Consider the following 18,433-nt stretch of genomic DNA (forward strand, 5'->3'; position numbering starts at 1 on the left):
TCTCAGCTTCTTCCCCAAGTCAGCCATGTTATATTAATTCTCATATCCAGTGTACAAATGGTGTCAACTGGTTTTGCAGGGCTGAGAGAAAGGAAGGCACAGACACAATACTTTGGAAGCTAGAATGGTAACAGATTTATTTTGAGGTTTGCAGAAAATTAAAGATGGAAAAGTGTGGGTTAGCATGTAAGAAGCAGTAGCAGGTAGATAACCAAAACATTCAGCAGGGAAATGCCCCATGCTGCACTAAAGCAGCAGAGGAGGGCTATGTAGTCCTTCCTACCCCTGTCTCTAAAAGAATGCCATTGGCCAGCAACAATGACTGATCACTGGTGTAGCACAGTGTTTGGAAACTCATACCAAAGCTATCCAAATGTTGGTCCCTCCGAGTGTGGTGCTCCAGCAAAAGTGCTTCCCTCATGCTCAGCAACAACAATGGAAAGCACAATTCTAGCCAGTCAGAGGCATGTGTAATTTTAAAGGATTACATCTCTAAACTAGGAGTGGGCCACTTGTTTTGGCTTAAAACTCCCATGATCTCTCCCCACTGGCTATTCTGACTAGGGCTGATGGGAGCTGTAGGCTAAAACATCTGGAGGAGCGCCACAAGTGCTCTAAGCCACATTTTAATACATATTATTTTGGTAAATTCTGAGGAGAAAACGGGAAAAGTTTTCTTGCTGTGAACAGAGCTTCACTGTGGATTTCACTGAATAAGGTCAGCATGGAAGGGTCCAGCCTTTAAAAATCTGTTAGCAGAACATTCCTTTACTGGAATAGAAATGCTGCTGTTTCCAGACAAGCATGGACATCAAGTCATTGCAAGTCTCCTTCTTTAATGTATCTTAGATGGAAACAATGTCACGGAATTTGTTTTCATGTGAACACTCAACCAATATTAATAAACTTCAAGATCCTGAGTTTTATTCCTTGAAGGATGCCTTCAACTAAATCAAGTGCATCATAAACGTCCCGTTTACGTACTATGTGTTGATTTCTTTGATCAAAATGATTTCTGCAATTGCCAATGTTACATTGTGTTCTAATCTTATCTTGAAAAACATTGCTAGACAACCTGCAATTTCTGGTAAACAAGGGGAGTCCTTATTTATCACAGCATTTATTGAAACGATCTGTGAAAATCTAAATGCACTCATTAGTGGCTGATCTGTGATTTAATAGCATGTTACACTTTTTTTTAAAGCAGGTATTAATATAATAAGAAAACAAGAACTACAACAGGAAGCTACAATGACAGTCTTCAAATCAGATACAGATAAAGTATGAACTATTTAAACAGAATCAGAAGCAGTGAATTTAGAATGAGTTGTATACAGGATATTGATGGTATGAGGGCTATTCCAATAAATCATTCCAGAAGCATCAATGTGTAGCAACAACCCGTTGCTGACATGTCAAATAAAGGGATACCATGCTGTATAAAATGACTCTGTTTATGTGTGTTCTTTAGATGTTCTGAGCTGATGTGTTAACTTTTCTAATGGCAAGTTGCAGCACTCTTTGATGCCAAAGTTCACCTGGTTAGAGTCTTTGTGCCTTTTGGCTATTTCCAGTTGAACTGCCATTTACAAGAATATGACACACTCTATGAAGTAAATCCTTCTGTGGGCTGTCAAATAATAGTAATTGGTTACTAAGGGCAGTGTCCAATGCTGGCAATTCACCAGCTCTAAAATACATTGCACTAGTGGGAACAACTGTGCTAGTGCAACAGGAAAGTAGCGCTTGCTAGCGCAACCCAAGAAACTAATGCTTCCAAAATGGGACAAGTGGCAGCACTCCCTTCTGTGATCTCTGCTGACTTCTCCCATTCTGGAAGTGGTAGTTTTGGGTAGTTTCCAGTTGTGTTAGCAAGTGCTACTTCTCCATTGCTCTAGCAGTCATTCCTGCTACTTCACTGGCAGTATTGGATACTGCCCTGTTTGATATTTTGGATATTTGGTACTTTTCAATCAGGAGATAAAGTCTTCTGCAAATTTGTTTGTACCTTTGGTGGTGTTAAGCCTGTAAATGGGAGCAAGAACAATTCCAATAATGAACTACGGAACTTTCTATATGCTAACGGTTGTTCAAAATAACAGAGAAGATCTGTGTATGCCTACATTTTAGTGTCAACTCATGGAAGTAATATTTTTCACTTGTCCAGACCTGATTATCTGAGCATTTTTGAGATCTGCTTGGACAAAGGGGTATGTGAAGTTCCACCGTATACAAGTTCATATAATTTCTAATGTGGATTCATCACTCCTAAGAATGAACCATTTTGATAACAATTTTTTTGTTGTCAAACTATAAGCATACTGCATAGAGCATGGGATAAGGGGAGCCCCTGTCTCAGTGGCCTCATTTAGATGCTATTGTAGAAGCAGCATCAGCCACTTCTTGTCTAGAGCTTGGACTGGGGGTAGAATAACATCAGAATTGTCTAGGTTTATTGGCAAGTCTATGTTTAGGTATACTTAATTATTAAAATGTCCAAGTACACTGATGGATTTGGTGTTGCAGAGCGAAGTACTCATGGGGAAACTGAATCCCATTAACGCCTTGAGACATTATTCCCATCTCAGGAACTAGGCCAGTGTCAGCCATTTGGGGCCCAGGGCCCAGAAGGGCCTGCTGATGCCTGCTCCACCCAGAATCCCAGCGTTCTGTGCAATCCTGATCAGGTGTTTCTACTGCCACTTAAATTTCTCATAGTGCCCTAATATAGCATTGCTCCAGAGCACTGTAGGAAATGAAAATGGTGGCTAGACACAGCTTCCTGGTGCTTTGGGGGTAATTGTTACTCACTGCAAGGTAAGCCTGCCAGGACCCATCAACCAAAGAGAAGGCCCACGAAAGAGCACTTTGCTCAGGAACGCCTCAACCTGGAGCTCACTGTGCCAGGGAGCCATACCTGCTGATCAGTGGTCTAGCTTTGGACTCAGTTGGCATGCTTTCATGCACTCTCCACAAAAGCCACTAAACACAGACAGAGCTGGGCATCATGTAACACCATATACCATACTCAAAATCTTGGGACAAAAACCTTGAGTGCCATTTTTGGTAGAAACTAGAAAGGTGGGGCACAAATCAAATAAATAAATAAATAAATAAATAAACAGGGAAAACTAGTCCTATTCAGGTGTGATTAAAAGTGAATAGATTCACCACATGAGCAGGAAAGGGGCTGCACTGAGTAGCCCCACCCCGATGTCATGTCATAACAAAGCTCCTCCCATAGGCTTCCAAGCATACAGTGTGAGTGCCTACAGCAGGGAGGCCTTCACGTGTACAGCTATATGTACAAAAGCCTCCCCAGTGCCATATTTATGGATGCCTAAGGGAGGTGGGGTTACTCAGTCTGGCCCTGTTGCTGCTCACGTGGTGAGTCTACTCACCTTTAATCATACCTGAATAGGTCTACTATTGCCATCATATCTTGCTTCTGCTTTTTTACCTTCAAGTAGGGATGTCAGAGAATTCCACAACAGATCTCGGTGAGGCCGAATGCCAGTGCATTTGGCCCCCTGAAATCCATCACAGAACGAAGCCCCCGCCCCCCCAACCCACGAAAGGCGCTCAAGACGAAGTCCCCGCCGCCCCCACCCCACGAAAGGCACGCGAAACGGAGCACTTACCTGCTCCCGTCCGCGCTGCTTTGCGAATGGCGGCCGTCCTGCGGCTGCCATTCGCTTCCTCCTCTTCAAGCCGTGATAGGCTACGTAACTATTTACGTAGCCTATCGTGGTGGTGGGGGGGAAACCACAGCATACGCAAATGGTGGCGGCTACTGCCATTTGTGTACGCTGGGTTTTTTTCCTCCCTGCTGTGATCGGCTGCGTAAGTATTTACGTAGACTATCATGGCTCAATACAGGGACGCAAACGGCGGCGGCTACGACAGTTGCCATTTGCATCCCTGCAGGGCTGCCGAGGGCCGGATTTTCTGCTGCGGGCGGCCGGGCAGGATTCCGGGGGGAGGGACGGAGCGCCTCCCCCCCGTCGAGGATTCCTGGGGGAGGGACGGAGTGCCTCCCCCCCCACCGCGGATGCCCCTCAGCAGAGCAAGGTAAGGGATTCGTACATCCCTACCTTCAAGAAAAGCTGCCTTTAAAATGACAGAGCCAAATGATAAGGCCAAAATATGGGCCCCCAGTGGCCCAAACACAATTTCACCTTCTGGAAACTTGTTTTGAATGGCATATTCTGCAATGAGGAATTTTTAAAAATCTCTATATTTAAATTCAACTGTGGTGGTGGGTGTAGGGAGGAATGCTGGTCTTTCTCCTTACAGCGGACATTATGTCTATTTTGTCAGTCTGAAAAGCTGATTAAATGAGAACTAATTAAAAGCAGTGTTATTGCTAATTAAAATGTGGGCCATGTATCATTTTAAAAAGCTCATGTAATGTAACATCAAGGAGATTAAAGAATGCAAAGATTTTGAAATGACCCTGATTCGATTTTTCTGCTGCTGCCAGCACATAAGAGAAGGATGGGGATTCTTAAGAAGCACAGAACAGATATAGTCTGGTTAAAGTATAAAAGTATAAAATCCAGCAACTATAGTTGGTATTGTTGGAATGGGTGTGGGCAGATGGGTTCATACTTTGACTTTGGTAGGAATGTCCAAGAGTGAGGGAGTTTTGCAACGTGGTGACTAATTGCTGTCAGGAATTACTCCATATTAGATTCCAGGTAACTCCTAAATCTGTGTCTTCATCATTCTGGACCTAATTACCTTTGTATAAAGAACTTAAGCACTTGTAATTGGAAGTCTCCCAAGTAACCTTTTAAACAGCAATAGACCTGTTTAATATAGTCATATTTGGGTGACTATGATTACATGCGAACTTACTCAGTGAATGAAACAAGCAAGGAATCCCACCATTTTTTTTTTTTTTAAAGAAAAGATGTTATAGTGCCATGGTTTCTACTTATCTTCTGTTGATAGCCCTTTAAACTTCTGTTCACATTCCAATCAAATACAGATACATAAATTTTTCCTGACTTTGATTTGGCTACATAACTTATACATTGAACCTCTCTTAATAGTGATCTGCTGCTTAAACTGTGTTACTCTAATTGTCCCACAAGCTTACCCATGATGTACTAAGGGTTGTAAGTAGTGATGCTGCTGAATTTTTGTAATTAGTCAGCTCGTTGGTCAAAAGTCATGCATTCATAATGCTCATCTTTGTAGAGAGCCTGGATGGCTGTTTTACAAATTTGTTAGTAATAATTTTGAAATTGATAGTGAGATTCAGAGCATGCACAGTCTGTATGTAAACTGCACCATTTTCTTACACACCACAATTTGGTTGATTTAACCTCTTTCTTTCTTTAGGAAATGAGATGGTGTCACTTCAACTCTTTAGTGAAAGGGCCTTTTTCTTGTTTGGTAAGTAAAAGTGTACTTTAGTAGGTGCTGGTGGATAGTACTGAAAGTATCTCTCTGTCTGTGAGAGGGAAATTGGAAAGGGAATCTAAGTAGAAGGAGGTCTCTATGGAGACCTCCCCTTACTCTGTGGCATAGTGTAGGCTGATGCAGCTCGCTGTCATGGTGGAGTGCAGGGCTTTGGTCGATGTAGTTTGTTGCTTACCTGGGCATAGGGATGTACGAAACTCCCCTTACCTGGCTGCGCTGGGTTCCGCTGGGGGGGGGAGAGAGACACTCCGTCCCTCCCCCTGGAATCCTGGCTGGCCGGCTCCGCTCCGCAGGGATTCCGCAGAGCCACCGGCCGGCTCCTCCAGCAGCCGGACATCCGGCCGCTGGCTAGCAGGGACGCAAATGGTGGCAGCCGTAGCCACCGCTGTTTGCGTCCCTGTAGTCAGCTGTGATAGGCTACGTAAAGACTTACATAGCCTATCATGTCTGGATTAAAAAAAACAAACAAAAACGCGCGTACGCAAATACATGATGATGTCATGCACCACCATGTTATGTACCCCTTCCTGATTGGTTGTTTTCATGTGGCCTACCTGATAATCAAATCCAACTCTTTTGTTTATCAAAAAGGAAATAGGTGGGTGGGGGATTTGCAGCTTGCCTTAACAGTTGCCACATCCTCCTTGCATTTATTATCATTGCTGCCACCACCCTCCAAGGAACATATTTTTTTTCTGGCAAGTTTAGTTAATGCCCAGGTAGGGATGGCAGAGAATTCCGCCATAGATCTCGGTGAGGCTGCCATTGCGTTCCTTATTTTTGGCCATCTTAGTCTACGTAAATATTTACATAGACTAAGATGGCGAAAATAAGGGGGAATGCAAATAGTGTCCGCTACGTCTTGTAAAATAGCGAAATAGAGTCTTGTAAAAAAAAAAAAAAACCCGACAAGACTGCAAATGGCAGCAGCAGCTGGTTGGAAGACCAGCCGCCGCCGGCGCTGCCACCACCCGGAAGATCCGCCCCCGGTAAGTCTCATTCCGGGGGGATCTGCGGGTGGGCGGGGGGGTGGCAGGCCGTTCCACCACAGATTTCGGGGGGCTGAATGCACTGGTATTCGGCCTCACCGAGATCCGTAGCAGAATTCTCTGCCATCCCTACCTGGGCATTAACTAAACTTGCCAGAAAAAAAATATGTTCCTTGGAGGGTGGTGGCAGCAATGATAATAAATGCAAGGAGGATGTGGCAACTGTTAAGGCAAGCTGCAAATCCCCCACCCACCTATTTCCTTTTTGCATTATGCAATTCCAAACTACAGCTCCCAAGATGCAGTCTGATACTGTGGATCTGCAAAAACTCGTATACACAGAACAAGATCTCAAATTAAAGGAGAACTCTCATCCAGTATTACACAGATGAATTTCTTATTTTCTGAGGAAATAATGAATTCACTTGGGGTAAATTCACCCATCACTAGTTGTAAGCAGTAAGTTTCCTCCCTGACCCCAATACATGATCTTATTGTGCTGCCATGTGTTTTCTTCCATTTTGTTTCCTGTATTGTAACTTAACTTCACATTAGTATTCCATGTTAAAAGCTAACAGTGGTGCCGTAGGTGCTATTTAATCTCGCTTTCTCATAATTTCAACATATCTTAGGTGTTACACCCCCAAATTTCCAGTGTATCCACATACGAAGTCATTCCATAGAATCTACAACACATCAGCAGAAGTTGCTCAAGCCCTTAATGTGTCCGTGAGTCCATCAGACTATATGATATGGTGCTCATATTTCAGTGTTCTTAGATAAAGACAGAGTATTCCCTCATGTCTGTGCTATGGGCAAGCCCTGACACCTCCATTCAGACAGCAGCAGCATTGCTAGACTATGTTTTTGGGAGAAGTGCATATGTGATGTGACATATATCTTCAAGAGAGTTTGATTTGGGGAGGCCAGTTGCCCACAACGGGAACAGCAAGACCCCTGTCTTCCGATATCCCTATTGCTTTTACCTTATCTCCTAAGAAACAATGTAGATTTGATATGGCTAACCATTACATGTAAATTAAGCAGAAAATGGCTATATAATCTAAAGCATAATTACCTAACCCCAACTTAATCCAAGTAAATACCATGAGTATCAAGCTCTGTAAGTCCAGTTGGGATGTATAAAACAGATATTTGTGCCATGTCTGTACCTTTATTTTGAGTTCTTATTTTTTTATTCATTTGGCTTGTTGACTATGTATTTGAGGCCTAGTTTTCCCTGAGGCAGGAAACCTGTATCTTGGTTGTACATTGTACCACTTTTATTCTATAAGAAAGTCCCTCATGAAAACAGAAAACTACCATGACACCGAAAAAGCTAGCTAGAACTCTTCTCTCTATCATTCAGAACAAGGCTTGGTGGGGAGGGGCCTGTGAGTCCCACCTACAGTCTGCAGTATTAAAATCCAGTCATAGGTAGGTTTACCGCCTCAATGGATATTTAGGGCGGAGAATTCCAAAGTAATGAGTGACTGAAGGAGTGTGTGTAAAAATCAAATAGCTAGAAATGAATCTTCTTCTTTTTAAGGTGCCATAGCCTACTGGAGATTAGCTATCATTACAGCTATTTTTGTTTTTGACCCCGCTGCTCTGAATAGTTGTATAGAAGTACAGCCGAACCATTCCCTCAGATTCTTTAACCATTATATTTGTCTTCTTCCTATTGATCAGTTTTTCCTTCCATTCTACTTCTTCGTATAATGAGTTGGAGTATGGCGTATTTTTCATCTTGGATAATATGACCAAGGTATTGTAAGTTTCGTCTTTTGATGGTCTTTACCAATTCTTTTTGTTTGCTTACTCTGCATAATACATTCTCATTTGTTGCTCGATCAGTCCAAATTATTTTCAACATGCATTGGTATATCCACATTTCAAAGGATTTGATTTTTCTATTGTTCTTTTTAGAAATGAATAGATATCTTTTTTTATTACCAAAAGCAATAAACTCTAAAATGACAATATTAATTAAGTCCAAACTCAGAAAAAGTTTGTACATGAGCCAATTTAATACCATGCATCTTTATATAATATGGTTCATAATTAATTCTGTCAAAATTAATATGGTCAGCAATTTATTAAATTTATTGCCATAAATTCCCCCCTTCTCCTTCTGACCCCAGTATTAAAAAATAATTTGATTTTTCCTCATGTATTTGGATAGTTGTGACATAACCCTCCTTCATGTCTGTCTGCCTCCGCTTTGGGACAGCTGTCCTCACTGTCCCACAAGCTTCAGCCCCTAAATTCACCAGGTAAAAGAGGCATCCAGTGTGCCTAATTGGTTTCCTTCACCCAACCAGGAGAAGTACCCAGGAAATATGAACACAATTGGTACTGCAGAAAGATGAACAAGATGTGGGATTTTATAATTAAAAATGAACAAATTAAAGTTCATTTAATATAAGAGATATATCTTATAATTAATCACTCAGTTCTCGGTCTTACCATGCCTACTGTACCCCTTCAGACTCCTATTCCCACAACTCCACTATCTACATGTAACTTTATCAAACCTAAGACCTTATCTCCCCATTTAGCCAGCTAATTGTCTGCTCCTGCCTTTTATAAGCTCAGTCTCCTCACACACAAGCCCCTCCCACCTTTCACTCACTACCAGACAATTAACCTGAATTAACACAGCAAACACATATAAACATTAGTATAAACTCCACATGGCAAGCATTGTGCTTTTGTCACAATAGTCTTCAGGCACAATCCTATGCATATTTAGAGAGAAACAGTACTACAGTTTCCAGCATTCCCAGCCTTCATGGCCAGCTGGGGAATGCTGGAAGTTGTAGGACTTTTTTTCTGTCTAAACATGCATAGGATTGCACCTTGAGTTGATTTCCTTACTATTTCCCATAAACTTTGAGTCAAAGAATACTTCAAAATTCTTGAATTGTCCTAGCCAAATATATACAAATATCCCAGTGCAGCCCTGTGTGCACTGAGCTTTCCCAGCCTTTTCAGTCTTAATGAATGTTTAGTACTTTGTGCTATTGTTATTCAAGTCACTGATTTTTTCTGCTGAAGTTTTTCATCTGTTTTAGATTTTATGCTTAGGTTTTACTGGAATACTTTATGGTTTTAACTTATAGCACCTAGAACACCTTTTCTGTTATTGGGTGGTATTTTAATATAATTTAATAATATTTTAAGAAAGTAAATGAATAACGTGTTGATGCATAGCTCTTGTGCTCATTCATCTCAAAGAAGGGGGGCAATCTACATGTGCAAAAGTGGACTTGCTGATCTGCTCCTTCTCTTGAAATGAATTGAAGGACAAACCTTTGTAGGTGTGGAAGCTCCATAAGCATATCAGAGCTCCTATATTTGTGACGATTGGCTGGATTGGGGAAATAACACTCATTTGAGAACAAGGCATATACTGTGGGTATGTATTCAGAAATCAGAAATGGCCTCTACAATATGACTTACCCTTACTAAAGTTGTGATGTATAGCACCAATCATCACAATATGCCAATGTCTGGTGTAGACAGAAACCATGGCAACCACATCAGCTGCCTCTCTGAAGTGTAGGCACTAGCTTGGAAACTCTTAGCACAAGATTCTAAAATGATATGATGGCTGGTGCTACACGGTACTTCAGTACTGAGAAAAAGTCATTATGTGGAGACCATTTCCAGTAGTCTCTGTGTGATATAAGTATCATCAGAGGAGGCCTTGTTGGCTGTTCCATGACCAACAGAATGTTGCCATATAACATCACAGATGTGGACCTCCTCAGGAGTGGAATCCCTCTGGAACACCCTCCCAGATGTGTTTAGGAGGCAGTAAATGTGAGTTTTAAATAGCTTCTGAAAACTTACTTGTTTACACAAGCTTCCCCTGGCCTTGTAACTGATTATGACATGGTTCCATTTTATTGTTTCATGTTATTTATTTTATTGTTGTAACTTGTAACAGTTTATTGTTGCATTGTATTATATATTGTGTTGTATTTATTTTAAGAAGGCAAAAGGAGAAGGGGACGGCAGAGGATGAGATGGCTAGATAGCATCACTGATGCAATGAATATGGACTTGAGCATGCTCCAGGAGAGAGCGCAGGACAGGAAGGCCTGACGTGCGATGGTCCATGGGGTCACGCAGAGTTGGACATGACTGAACAACAACAATTTATCGTAAAAGTGGTTTTTAGTATTTTTGTATGTGTAACCCACTTGGAGATAATGATGATGATTCATTATCCTGACACCTTGGCTTAAGCATCCATTTTGTTCCAGAAACATCATGATAATAAGGCCCTGCATGTTTACTGCAGGGCTAGAGTGATTGTTTATATGCTGTCTCCATTGATTAAAGGGAATTGCTCCTCTGTAACTAGAGAACCATGATGCAAATGTCTGTTTGATTGTCAAGCTACTGCCCAACCAGCAAACCCATGGGGGTACCTTTAAATTGGCCAATCCATAACATTGGTGGGAAATATGGTCCAAAACTGAAGTGTTCCCACACCCCTAGACAGGTCAACAGGTGCAGACACTACCTGGGCAACCCTTATGATACCTTCTGTTTTGTATACTGAATGATGCTTGTCGCTAGATTGAGCTAATAAAACCAGTGGCCAGGACCATCCCTGAGCTTTCTTTCCATTTCCCAGAGCCAACCTATTGTTATCATTGTTTTGACCCATCCTGGGTTCAGCCTCTGAGCCATAGAGTCCTTTTTTCCCTTTGTTTTGAATCTTATAACTTCCCTGGAATTTGAGCTGAGGTTGTTCTTTCTTTTTGCCTGGGCATCTGTCACACTTGTGGGTCTCAGTTGTTCTAAGAATAACCTGAGCTCTAGTTGGCTTCCAAGATCATTCTCATTATCTTTTCCTATCACGATTCCGTACCCCATTCTGGCACCTGACCTACCTCACATTTCTAGGGTCAGAGAGTCCTCCACTTTTTCTCTTGGACCACTTTGTTGCCTCATTTGTGTAGAGAGATCTGTTTGCCTTGTACATCCAGAGAGAAAGCTTTACAGCCCAATAAAGTGCTTGTTGAGTCCAAAGCCAATTTCCATATGTTGAAGGGACATGGCTCCACCTGTGGGGCCTCTTGGATAGCTTGCAACCTCCATATGAGTCATTGTCTTTGAATCCAATGGTAGTGGTCAAGCAGGGAGCTTAGAACACTGGGAAGCTACTACCAAAGGTCTCAAGCAAAGTGTAATAATTTAAGATCTTATTGAGAATCCTAAGGAGAAGCCTTATTTCCAAGGATCTCCATCCAAATTCTGTTTTTAAACCAAATTGTGGCTCTAGGGTCTCTAATAATGGCTAAGCCTCTGCTAAGTCTCTGCATCATCAGCGTGAGTACAAGAAATTCAAGGATCCAACTTTATTTGGATAGATCCCTTGACAACTTGGTACTCAAGAGTACATAAGGAATGTGAGGCTTTCACCCCACCTTTGAATTCATGAGGGTGGTTTGTGCCCACAGCATTTTCCCAACTATTTGTAGCCAGCCTTTGGGTTCCCCTCATTCTGAAGCCAGGTGACATTTATGTTACATTTCTTCTCCTTTGCTCCTTTAATCTAAGGATGTATGAAAGTCACTTACCTTTCGCGGATTATGTTGATGGTGGGGGGGGGGAGGCGCTCCGTCCCTCCCCCCGGAATCCTGGACGGGGGGGAGGCACTCCATTCCTCCCCTCCCCTGGAATCCTGGCTGGCCGGCTGTACTCCGCAGGGATTCTGTGGAGCCACCGGCCGGCTCCGCCAGCAGCTGGACATCCAGCCGCTGGCTAGCAGGGACGCAAATGGCGGCAGCCGTAGCCGCTGCCGTTTGCATCCCTGCAGTCAGCTGTGATAGGCTACGTAAATGTTTACGTAGCCTATCATGGCTGACTTAAAAACAACAACAACACGCGTACGCAAATGGAGGCGGCCGTGGCCGCCGCCATTTGCGTTCCTTATTTTGGCACGTCTTAGTCTACGTCAGGATTTACGTAGACTAAGACGGCGAAAATAAGGGGAACGCAAATAGCGTAGCGTCCGCTACGCTATTTGCGTTCCCCTTATTTTTGCTGTCTTAGTCTATGTAAATCTTGACGTAGACTAAGACGTTCCAAAATAAGGAACACAAATGGCGGCGACCGTGGCCGCCGCCATTTGCGTACGTGCGTTGTTTTTTTTTTTTTTAAGTCAGCCGTGATAGGCTACGTAAACATTTACGTAGCCTATCACGGTTTTTTTTAAACCTAGCTGTGATAGGCTATGTAAATCTTTATGTAGCCTATTACGTCTTTTTTTCTTTTTTTTTTAAACTGGAAATGGCGGCGGCGGCAGCTGGTCGGAAGACCGGCCGCCGAACCGCCGCCGGAGCTGCCGCTGCCAGGAAGATCCGCCCCAGGTAAGTCTCGTCCCGGGGGGGGGGGTGGCAGACCATTCCACCACCGATTTCGGGGGGCCGAATGCACTGGCATTTGGCCTCCCTGAGATCTGTGGCGGAATTCTCTGACATCCCTACTTTAATCTATCCATTTTCACCCCTGTGGCCCGCCATTGTCACCAGCTTCTGACCTCCTCTGGTTGCATAACTTCCCAATGGTCTGCCTTTCCATTTGCATAGTGTCTCCTCCTACTCCTTGTTTGGCAAATGCCAACTTCCTCAATCTCTGTCTTTCTCTATCCATAAGTTAGGTCTATTAGAACTAGGGATGTCAGAGAATTCCGTGACGGCTCTCGGTGAGGCCGAATGCCTATGCATTTGGCCCCCCGAAATCTGTTGCGGATCGAAGCCCCCGCCCCCCCATGAAAGGCGCATGGGACGAAGTCCCTGCTGCCCCCACCCCACAAAAGGCGCACGAAACGGAGCACTTACCGGCTCCCGTCTGCACTCCTTTGAGAATGGCAGCCATCCTGCGGCCGCCATTCGCTGCGTCTTCATAGCCATGATAGGCTACGTAAGTATTTACATAGCCTATCATGGCTCAATACAGGGACACAAATGGTGGTGGCTATGGCAGTCGCCATTTACATCCCTGCAGGGCTGCCCAGCAGCCAGATGTCCAGCTGTGGGCGGCTGGAGCCGGCTGGTTGCTCTGCAGCTTGGCCACAGAGCGGAGCTGGCCAGGCAGGATTCTGGGGGGGAGGACAGGATCGCCTCCACCCCCATTGAGGATTCTGGGGGGAGGGACGGAGCGCCTCCCCCCCCACTGCGGATTGCCTGGCGCGGAGCCAGGTAGGTGTTTTGTACATCCCTAAATAGAACTAGTATGTTGTGCCATGTGCTAGGACGTGGTATACTAACCAAGCTGTTTCTCTTCTGTAACATGTTTGCCTATTAAAACAACAAAGAGCCTCGTGTCAATTTAAAGACCAACAAATGTATGCATGTGGTAATCTTCCAAAACAATCAAATGACCACCAGTAATACATCCAGTTTATAAATTTATAGATTTAAAAAGTTACACTGGTGACTGAAGGTGGTGTTTTATGCCAAAACATTTTACATTTTAAAGTGTGTGTGTGTGTATATATATATATATGAAAATTTTAAATATTTAAGTTTAAAACTTAAAGTTGACTCATCATCAACTGGATGAGCCACTGGTGGTCATTTTTTTTTTTTTTTGGAGTGCTGTATCAAGCACATCACATCACCTGCATATTGGTTGAGTCACGTGTTAGTCTTTAAGGTGCTACAGGAGTCTGCTGCAATAGCTACTCTCTGGAAATTGTTTGTGTGTGTCTGTCAAGAACAAAATCTAAAAATAAAGTCTATGAACAGTGGTACAGCCAGGTAATTTTAGATACTGGACTTAATGGTTTTATGGGGCTGTACTTTAGACAGCCATTGTATTACTTCAGTTGAGAAGTACACAATTAACATTTCTATTCTCCCCCACCCTCAATGCCACACTTTACTACTGCTCCTACATGCCTGAAATGTTAGAACAAAACAACAACACAAAAGTTTGCTCAGCCAGATTTAACAAAAACTAATACTCTGAGCCTTCAGCAAAGGAGATCGGTACCTTGTTGTGGTGCTGGAGCTTGAGCACCTCAATGATGTCATGAGCTAAACCGTGAAGGGACACCCAAGATGGGAGGTCATGGCAGAGAGGTCAGACTAAATACGATCCCTGGGGAAGGAAACGGCAACCCACCCCAGTATTCTTGCCATGAAAACTAAATGGATCAGTACAACCAGAGATATGTCGGTATACCATCGGAAGATGGGACTCCCAGGCCGGAAAATGGACAAAATGCTACTGGGGAGGAACAGAGGATAAGTTCAACTAGCCCCAGATGTGATGACGCAGCTAGCTCAAAGCTGAAAGGACGGCTAGCAGCCGATGGTGCTGGTGGTGAATGACGAATCCAATGTTCTAAAGATCAACACACCATAGGAACCTGGAATGTAAGATCTATGAGCCAGGGCAAATTGGATGTGGTTACTGGGGAGATGTCAAGATTAAATATAGACATTTTGGGTGTTAGTGAACTGAAATGGACTGGAATGGGCCACTTCACATCAAATGACCACCAGATCTATGACTGTGGACAAGAGGACCACAGAAGAAATGGAGTAGCCTTCATAATTAATAATAAAGTGGCTAAAGCAGTGCTTGGATACGATCCAAAAAATGACAGAATGATCTCAATTCGAATTCAGGGTAAGCCATTTAACATCACAGTGATCCAAATATACCCCCCCAACCACAGATGCTGAAGAAGCAGAAGTAGATCAGTTCTATGAGGATCTGCAGCACCTACTGGATAGTATGCCAGACAAAGATGTTATTTTCATTACAGGAGACTGGAATGCTAAGTTGAATAGTCAAACGACACCTGGAATTACAGGCAAGCATTGTCTGGGAGAACAAAATGAAGCAGGACATAGGCTGATAGAATTTTGCCAAGACAACTCACTGTGCATAACAAACACTCTCTTCCAACAACCTAGGAGACGACTTTATACATGGACTTCATCAGATGGTCAACACCGAAATCAGATTGACTACATCCTTTGTAGCCAAAGATGGCAGACGCGGACATCTATGCAGTTGGTAAAAACAAGACCTGGAGCTGATTGTTCAGATCACGAACTTCTTATTGCACAATTTAGAATCAGACTAAAGAGAATAGGGAAGACCCACAAATCAGTTAGATATGAGCTCACTAATATTCCTCATGAATATGCAGTGGAGGTGAAGAATAGACTTAAGGGACTAGATTTAGTAGATAGGGTCCCAGAAGAACTATGGACAGAAGTTGGTAACATTGTTCAGGTGGTTGTTGTTGTTGTTCAGTCGTTCAGTCATGTCCAACTCTTCGTGACCCCATGGACCATAGCACGCCAGGCCTTCCTGCCCTGCGCTCTCTCCCAGAGCATGCATATTCATTGCATCAGTGATGCTATCTAGCCATCTCATCCTCTGCCATCCCCTTCTCCTTTTGCCATCAGTCTTTCCCAGCATCAGGGTCTTTTACAGAGAGTTTTCTCTTCACATTAGGTGGCCAAAATATTTGAGCTTCTGTCCTTCCAATGAGTAGTCAGGATTGATTTCCTTTAGGATGGACTGATTTGACCTCCTTGCAGTCCAGGGGACTCGTAAGAGTCTTCTCCAGCACGACAGTTCGAAAGCATCAATTCTTCGGCGCTCAGCCTTCCTTATAGTCCAGCTCTCACAGCCATACATTACTACTGGGAAAACCATAGCTTTGATTAGACGGACCTTTGTCGGCAAGATGATGTCTCTGCTTCTTACTATGCTGTCTAGGTTGGCCATAGCTTTCCTCCCCAGGAGCAAGCGTCTTTTAATTTCATGGCTACAGTCACCGTCTGCAGTGATCTTGGAGCCCAAGAAAGTAAAATCTGTCACTGCTTCCTTTTCTTCCCCTTCTATATGCCAGGAAGTGATGGGGACACATGCCGTGATCTTAGTTTTTTTAATGTTGAGTTTCAAACCAGCTTTTGCACTCTCCTCTTTCACCCTCAACAAGAGGCTCTTTAGATCCTCTTCGCTTTCTGCCATTAGGGTGGTATCGTCTGTATATCGGAGGTTGTTGATAATTCTCCCGGCAATCTTAATTCCGACCTGTGATTCATCCAACCCGGCATTTCTCATGATGTACTCTGCATATAAGTTAAATAAGCAGGGTGACAATATGCAGCCTTGTCGTACTCCTTTCCCAATTTTGAACCACTCGGTTGTTCCATGTCTGGTTCTTACTGTTGCTTCTTGACCCTCATACAGGTTTCTCAGGAGACAGGTAAGGTGGTCTGGTACTCCCATCTGTTTCAGAATTTGCCACAGTTTGTTGTGATCCACACAATCAAAGGCTTTAGCGTAGTCAATGAAGCAGAAATAGACGTTTTTCTGGAATTCTCTTGCTTTCTCCATGATGCAGCGAATGTTGGCGATTTGATCTCTAGTTCCTCTGCCTCTTCTAAACCCAGTTTGTACTTCCGGTAGTTCTCGGTTCGCATACTGCTGAAGCCTATCTTGTAGGATTTTGAGCATCACCTTGCTGGCATGTGAAATGAGTGCAATTGTGTGGTAGTTTGAACACTCTCTGGTGTTGCCCTTCTTTGGAATTGGAATGTAAACTGACCTTTTCCAGTCTTGCGGCCATTGTTGAGTGTTCCAAATTTGTTGGCATATTGAATGCAGCACTTTAACAGCATCATCTTTTAGGATTTTAAATAGCTTAGCTGGAATACTGTCATCTCCACTAGCTCTGTTGTTAGTAATGCTTCCTAAGGCCCACTTGACTTCACTCTCTAGGATGTCCGGCTCAAGTTCAGTGACCGCACTATCATGGCTATCAGGGACATTCAGATCTTTCCTGTATAGTTCTTCTGTGTATTCTTTCCACCTCTTCTTCATCTCATCTGCTTCTGTTAGGTCCCTGCCTTCATTGTCCTTTATCATGCCTGTCTTTGCACAAAACGTTCCCTTGAGATCTCCGATTTTCTTGAAGAGATCTCTAGTCTTTCCTATTCTGTTGTTTTCCTCGATTTCTTTGCATTGTTCATTTAAGAAGGCCTTCTTGTCTCTCCTTGCTATTCTCTGGAACTCTGCATTCAGTTGGATATATCTTCCCCTTTCTCCCTTGCTTTTCACTTCCCTTCTTTCATCAGCTACTTGTAAAGCCTCCTCAGACAGCCACTTGGCTTTCTTGCATTTCTTTTTCTTTGGGATGGATTTCGTTGCTGCCTCCTGAACAATGTTACCGACCTCCGTCCATAGTTCCTCAGGCACTCTGTCTATCAGGTCTAATCCCTGAAATCTATTCCTCACCTCCACTGTATATTCATCAGGGATATGATTTAGGTCATACCTGAATGGTTTAGTGGTTTTCCCGACGTTCTTCAATTTAAGCCGAAATTTTGCCACAAGAAGCTCATGATCTGAGCCACAGTCAGCTCCAGGTCTTGTTTTTACTGACTGTATAGAGCTTCTCCATCTTTGGCTGCAAAGGACATAATCCATCTGATTTCAGTATTGACCATCTGGTGATGTCCATGTGTAGAGTCGTCTCTTGTGCTGTTGAAAAAGAGTGTTTGCTATGATCAGCGTGTTCTCTTGGCAAAACTCTATTAGCTTTTGTCCTGCTTCATTTTGTACACCTAGGCCATGCCTGCCTGTTATCCCGGTGATTTCTTGACTTCCTACTTTAGCATTCCAATCCCCTATGATGAAGAGGACATCTTTTTTTGGTGTTAGTTCCAGAAGGTGTTGTAGGTCTTCATAGAACCGATCAACCTCAGCTTCTTCGGCATCAGTGGTTGGGGCATAGACTTGAATTACTGTGATGTTGAATGGTTTGCCTTGGATTCGTACTGAGATCATTCTATCGTTTTTAAGATTGTACCCCAGGACTGCTTTTCCCACCCTTTTGTTGACTATGAGTGCTACTCCATTTCTTCTAAGGGATTCTTGCCCACAGTAGTAGATATGATGGTCACCTGAATTAAATTCGCCCATGCCTGTCCATTTTAGTTCGCTGATTCCCAAGATGT

This window comes from Heloderma suspectum, chromosome 5, assembly GCF_057233095.1.
Source record: "Heloderma suspectum isolate Gila_16-S chromosome 5, 16-S_ref, whole genome shotgun sequence".
NCBI lineage: Eukaryota > Metazoa > Chordata > Lepidosauria > Squamata > Helodermatidae > Heloderma > Heloderma suspectum.